Source organism: Babylonia areolata, chromosome 2 (genome assembly GCF_041734735.1).
Source record: "Babylonia areolata isolate BAREFJ2019XMU chromosome 2, ASM4173473v1, whole genome shotgun sequence".
NCBI classification, from domain to species: Eukaryota; Metazoa; Mollusca; class Gastropoda; order Neogastropoda; family Buccinidae; genus Babylonia; species Babylonia areolata.
Window position 1 is genome coordinate 58,944,437 of NC_134877.1, and position 6,744 is coordinate 58,951,180.

At 43.1% G+C, this 6,744-nt stretch overlaps 1 pseudogene across 1 annotated transcript in view; it reads left to right on the plus strand.

Moving 5' to 3' along the window:
• LOC143275652 (uncharacterized) overlaps positions 1-6,368 on the plus strand; it is a 13,251-nt pseudogene extending 6,883 nt beyond the window's left edge. Inside the window, exons 2-3 of the transcript XR_013053450.1 lie at positions 1-599; positions 4,056-6,368. The exon at positions 1-599 is cut by the window's left edge and continues 215 nt beyond it. The product of XR_013053450.1 is annotated as an uncharacterized LOC143275652 (transcript). The remainder of the gene's footprint in view (positions 600-4,055) is intronic.
• The last annotated feature ends 376 nt before the right edge of the window (positions 6,369-6,744 follow it).

A 6,744-nucleotide genomic window follows, 5' to 3' on the forward strand; every position in this document is an offset into this window, starting at 1 on the left:
CCACGGGGCACACAGGCCGAGGGTAGCCCCAGGGAGAGAGAGTCCGGGGAAGGAGGCGTGACGAACACCACCGCCAGCAGCAGGGGCCCTTGTACTGGTCGACGGCAGCCCCTCTGAGGGTCAGCCCAGCCCGCAGAGCCCCGTGCTGCCCTCGCGGAGCTCCGCCTACGTCCACAACATGAAGAACCAGCTGAGGATCAACAAGACCAGGCGGAAGATAGACGAGGGGACCCTCGAGCTGACCAGCCCCACCACCTACACCCCGAAACCTCGAGCCACTACGGCGCCCGCCTTCCCCATCACCAACCCTTCCAACACGGATCAGTACCATCGGTTCACCAACCCGATCGTTGATCCTATGTCCATCCCCAACCTTCACGATATCAGTTCCACCCCCGGGCACCAGCACCTTCCAGAGCCTCAGCGAGGTTTCAGCGGCAGGAAGACCTCCAAGCGGTCTTCCGGGGGGCGTGGCGGGGTGACCAAGCAACGTATTCCCGTCAACACCGTCTGTCCCTTTGAAGAACTGACCGAACTATCCACGGACGGGCCGACCACTCCCTTCAGAGCTTCCCCAGTGCAGCAGGACTGTGTTATCGGTGAGAGAGAGAGAGAGAGAGAGAGAGAGAGAGAGAGAGAGAGAGAGAGAGAGATGCAAAAACTTTATTACTCAAGGATAAAGATTTTAGGCATCGCCCGGTCTTCCAATCTGTCCTTGTGACAAAAATAACAATAACAACATTAACGATAACGACACAACAATAATAATGTTGTTAACACTGCTACATCTACTGCTACTACTACGAATGGTAATCACAATCATCATCACTAACATCGTAAAAAGTAATAAAACGAACGCAATCACACATTCATATCCATACACATGCACATACTCTCTCCACCCAACACACACACACACACACACACACACACACACACACACACACACACACACACACACATATATATATATATATATATATATATATATATATATATATATATAGAGAGAGAGAGAGAGAGAGAGAGAGAGAGAGACATGACCGAAGTGAGAAACATATAGCGAACATAAAGAGAACAGAGAAACACAACTTTAACATTGTACATATACAAAAGTGATTAATTTGCTGATGCAGATGTTACAAGTAATAGCATCCAATTAACAGGCGAACAAGTAAAAACATTAAAGCACAAAGGTAGAAATAAAATAAATTCATTGCATGTAAAGGTATAGATACAAACTTCACCAAAAAAACATGATTTTCTGTCTTTTTTAGCTGGTTAAAAAAAAAAAATGCTTTGTGGGCCTATTGTGTGTGGAGCAGAAGTTTTCGTATGCTTGATTTGAAGGAACGTAATGAATCGCACGTCTTAATGAACGAAGGAAGAAAGTTCCAAACAGATGGTCCAATAAATGCAAAGCTAGATTTGTACAAATCGATGCGCACACGAGGCAGAATATAATTATCTGAATCGTAACGCTCTGAAGCCCGTTGAACAAGGTCACTGAGGTATGGTGGTGACATGTTTTTGTGTACTTTGAACACGAGGACCATTTTATTGTAGTCGAATTACTTGTATAGTGGTAATATTTACAACTTTGTTAATTTTTCATCTGTTGATAAGGAGTGGTCCGGTAAAATAAGTTTAGCTGCTCGTCTATGCAATGAGTTGGGTTTTTTTTTTTAGCTGGTTGTGACTGGCTGTAGATGCATAATTGACATGAGAGAGGCAGTGTGCCCCGAAGAATAATGTTCTGATTGGAGCATGACGTAGTATCTAAGTTTATTGAGTAAGAACAAGTTGCGGGCTAATTGTTTGCATACATGGTTGATATCAGCTTGCCAGTTCAGAGACAGAGAGAGAGAGAGAGAGAGAGAGAGAGAGAGAGAGAGAGAAAGATTTTTGAGAGAGAGAGAGAGAGCGGTTTTTGAGAGAGAGAGAGAGCGAGAGAGAGAAAGATTTTTGAGAGAGAGAGAGAGAGAGAGAGTTATGGATGGGTGTGTGTGTGTGATGGATAGTTGCGGGGGAACGGGGGACCTCGAGGACATAGCTTATAAGATAGTTTCAACAAACAGTAACCTCAGCTGTGTTTCCCTCTTTGATTAGCAAACACAAGACAGGGCTCACTGTAAACATACTTATATAAAATCATATATACCTCATCCATAATGCAGTAAGAGATCGACAAATAGAGATTTTTATTATATATATATATATATATATAATTCGTAACATACCTTGATTATGAAACAGCTTTCAACTCTGTTGACTGGGCGTTCAAATTCGTAGTCCTTTTTGTGACTAAGGCCTACATTTTTGCTCGCGGACATTCACATCTTTCAGTATTTTCGAATCTCCCTCCCTAATAATAGCCAGTATCATGATTGTTTTCTATTTCCAGAGGTTGCTGACAGGGCGACTCGATGTTTTCATATACGTTCATCATGGGCGTTGAAAACCTGGCAATATTAACCAAAAATAATAACAAAAAGAATCAGCACTGGATAATATGAATGTGTACGGAACTTTCATGGAATGAAAAGTGAAAGACGTTTATGGAAGTCATTATTACCATGAATACCATTAACAAAACTGGCGAAATATTTTGGTTTGTTATACACGGGAGTAAACGAATGCTATCTGGTTTGGAAAAGAAAAGAATTGTCTTCCAAGCGTTATATGCCATACTTACACATGCAGTGAAATCCCTAACAGTTCGAAATAATCGGAACAATACTAAAGGCTTGGAAGTACGTGAGAAATCAATCAGAAAAAAAAATCCCATCTCTCTGTCTGTCTCCACCTGTTTTTCTGTCTCTCTCTCTCTCTTTGTGTCTCTCTCTCCCCACCTTTTTATCTCACTCTTTTTCTCTGATCGATTTCTCCACGTACTTCAAAGCCGTTAGTATTATTCCGATTATTTCGAACTGTTGGGGATATATATATATATATATATATATCGAGAGAGAGAGAGAGAGAGAGAGAGAGAGAGAGAGAGAGAACAAGATGCGGAAGACAAGAAGTATTAAAAATAAATTTTTAAAAAAAGGGGGAAAAAAAAGGAAAAAAAAAAAAACCCACACATAATTACAGGCTTCATCAAGAGATTTATCTTTATTTCAAGCTGAAGCAAATATAAGACCAAGACAGACCAAGCCATTCTGATCAATCCACGTCTCACATGACTGCAGGAACAAGCACACAAAGCAAGCAAATCGATGTTCCCCTGCAGTGAATAGTGAATACGCCTTTGCTTTCCTTTCATGCCTTTGTTTGGCAACGGTGTGTTATGTGTTGATGAATACTAGAGCCCCCCCCCCCCCCCCCCACCTCCCGCCCCTACCCCCCCCCCCTCCCCCCCCCCTCCAAAAAAAAGGAAAGAAAAATAAGAGAAAAACGTTAGGAACAACAATAACAAGAATATCAGTTATAGTGATGGTGACGATGATAGTAGTGGTGAAGATACTGTTTGTATTGTATTGTATTGTACTGTGTTCCGTTTTTTTTTCGTAAGAAAATAACAATAAGCAAACGGAGCGGATTTAGTTTAACATAAGACCACATTTTACAACCTGGAACTCAACGAATTAAAGACAAAATAATTCAATTTAGATTTCATAATAATAAAAAGGTCTGAAACCAAACCGCTTGTCATAAAAGACAAGCAAGTGGAAATTATCAATGAGTTTCATTTCTCGGATTGATCATTTCTATTGATTTGAAAAGGGAGGTAGATACGTGGAATTTTTCTCTTTTACGAGAGCACGAAAGTGCCTGTACTTTCCTCGGTGCCGAAAAAAAAAGAGCCGAAACAGAAATTCTGTAAATTTCTGTTTCTTTTCACCATATGTAAATATTAAAAAAAAAAAAAAAAACAAGACAAAACAACAACAACAAAAACACAAAAAACACCCAAACAAACAACAACAAAAACCACACACAAACACACACACACACAGAGAAAAAACTCCGACAACTCAAGAAAATAGCATTGGTGCTTTTTCCGTTTTTTCTCTCTCTCTCTAATCGCTTTACTGTCTATCTGTGAGCAGGAGACTACCAAATGGCAGCCCTGTACATGGACAAAGGTCGAGTCACGTTCTTCCGGAAGACAAAACCTGACGTGACACAGTCCGTCTACAGCGCCATGAGCCCTTACAACGTGACCCGTGGCGACGGCAGTTACCTGTCGCACCTGAGGAAAGCTTACCTGAGCGGGGTTCGGGACCTGCCCAAGCTGGCCCACAAAGAACCAGAGATGGAGAAACACATCACCATCAGAGAACGAATGGACTATGACCGCAAGGTGGGGCGGATCCTGGACTACTACACCAAAGTGGAGGTCAGGAGAGGCCTGCTGTCTCCCTGCCCGATTCCCGACGTTCAGCAGTCGCTGCCCACTTCACCGTTCCCTGCCGCTCAGCACGCCTTCAGGACCTTCGGTGCTCGCAAGGTACTTCCGAAAACCAACACCGTATCGGAGTTTGGAGAGTCCAATCCTTACAACAGGGGCACAGAGAGCGATGCTCTGCAAGCCACCCCCAGGGGCTCCCCTGTCCCTCGCGCGCAGGACCAACTGCGGTTGCCCGTGCTGGGCAGTGGAGACTTCGTCAGAATCAACGCCAGGGCCCCCCTGCACCACCGCCATCACTTCTACCTGCGCACCCCTGCCGGTCTGAGTAGAATGGCCGGCAAAAACCTGCAGCAAGACTCAGGATGTGTCTGTGCCATGTGCCATCTAGAAATGGACGTAGCGCTTATGGCTCAGCTCCACCAGGACCTGGGAGTGTCGGTGGACGCCGAGACTGCTGCTCAGATCAGGTCCAATCTGGAGAAGGGTGCTGTGAACGTGAATCCTGACCAGACTCCTCAAGCCCGAGCTGATGGTGCTCATGGAGTAGACAACAGCTCTGCCCAAGGCACCAATGCACCCAGCACAGCGGCAGGCCAACATCCCAACTCTGGTGCGACGGCAAATGCCGCACAGATACGTCCAGTGCAGGAAACCACCAGCTGTCTGACTGTCACTCTGCCTGCCATTGAAGAAATCAATGACGTTACACACACTGTTGAAGACAGCGAGGTGAACATGGATAACGCCGCAGCCACGACAGACCAAAAAGCGCCTGTGAGTGACACTGATCCGGAAACATCTGACACCATCACAATCAAAGATTCAGTGCAGAATTCAGAGCAGGAAACGCCCGAAACAGTCAAAGCTTCTACAGCGGGTGAAGAACCCACTTCTGATGGTGACTGTGCACAGGGACCTGTGACCGACACCACTGAAGCGGCGGGCACTGATCTCCGATCAAAAAGTGAAAGTGACATGCACCAACTTTCGGTTTCAATCCACTTCGGTTCACCTGAACGCTCAGACACAGACGCCGATGCACAAGACAACGTCACAATGCAGTCTGAAGATGCAGAACACCTCACACCAGAAAACTCAAAACCAGATGCTGACGTAAAAGAAAACGTCACAAGGCAGTCTGACGCCGCAGAAGCAAACTCAACCACACCAGAAGAGTCACACCCACTTGATGATGTCAAAGAAAACGTCACCAGGCAGGATGACGACACAGGACCAGACTCCAGACCAGAGGACACCTGACGCGAGCATGGCCATGAGACAGTCATGGATTCTGCTGAAAACAGTGAGAAAACATGCAGAGTGCCAAAACTGACAACCTGACTCAACCAACGACTTAATTTCCATCAGACTCTGATAAATATTTAGACACGACAAGACAATTTATTCAAATATTTTTTTTTACGAGTGTGATAGATGAGCAAGGTAAAGCTTTTTGTTCTTTTCTTTTTCCCCTCCCCCCCTCCCCCCCCTCCCCGAAATCCAGCCCGTGGTGCCATATAGAAAGGAAGTTCTTACACATTTTTGAAACAGATGAATTAATATTTTTGACTGTCACCAATTTCACCACGAAGCTATAGAGAGTACAGCACCAGAAAATGCCATGTGAAGTGTTTTTATGATGGGATTTCAGTGAATTCACTCTAGTGGTTGGTCCTCTGGTCCTCTGAAGATCATAATCAATCTCGCTTCTGACAAGGAGGACAAATGAAGTGGTCATTACAAAACCAAAGGTACACAACAAATAAAGGTAACTAGAAGGCACTAATTAAAAAAAAACATATTTAAGAGTTCTATGAGTGATATGAACTGTGAACTGTGCTGGTGATAGTCTGAGAAAATCAGACATGAGGTTTTGGAAAAAAAAAACCCACAAAAAACCCCACCCCAAAACAACTGATCACTTTATAATAATGCAAAATGAAAGAAATGAAATATGCAGCATACCAGACTAAAAATGGTCTACTTGTTTCAATTAAGTTATATATATATATATATATATATATATATATATATATATATATATATATATATATATAGTGTGTGTGTGTGTCTCTATAAAAGGAAAAACATTCTCCAAGTGTTTGATACTGATTACACATGAACTTAAATTCATATGTGTAAAGAAAAACAATGCAAATGTTATGACAAATGATGGTGCTGTTGTGGCCACATGGGGTGCAGGAGATTAATAGAAACAGTAAAGGTTTTCTATTTGTGTGCACAATTTGTTTCAGCAGGGCTAATATATATATATATATATATATTACCTTTCCTTCTTTTTTTATTTAGCAATGCTAGCTAAAAGCAAGTACAGTATTTTCTTTATTTTTTTCCCCCCCATTTAATTAATGTTGATCCTATTGTAT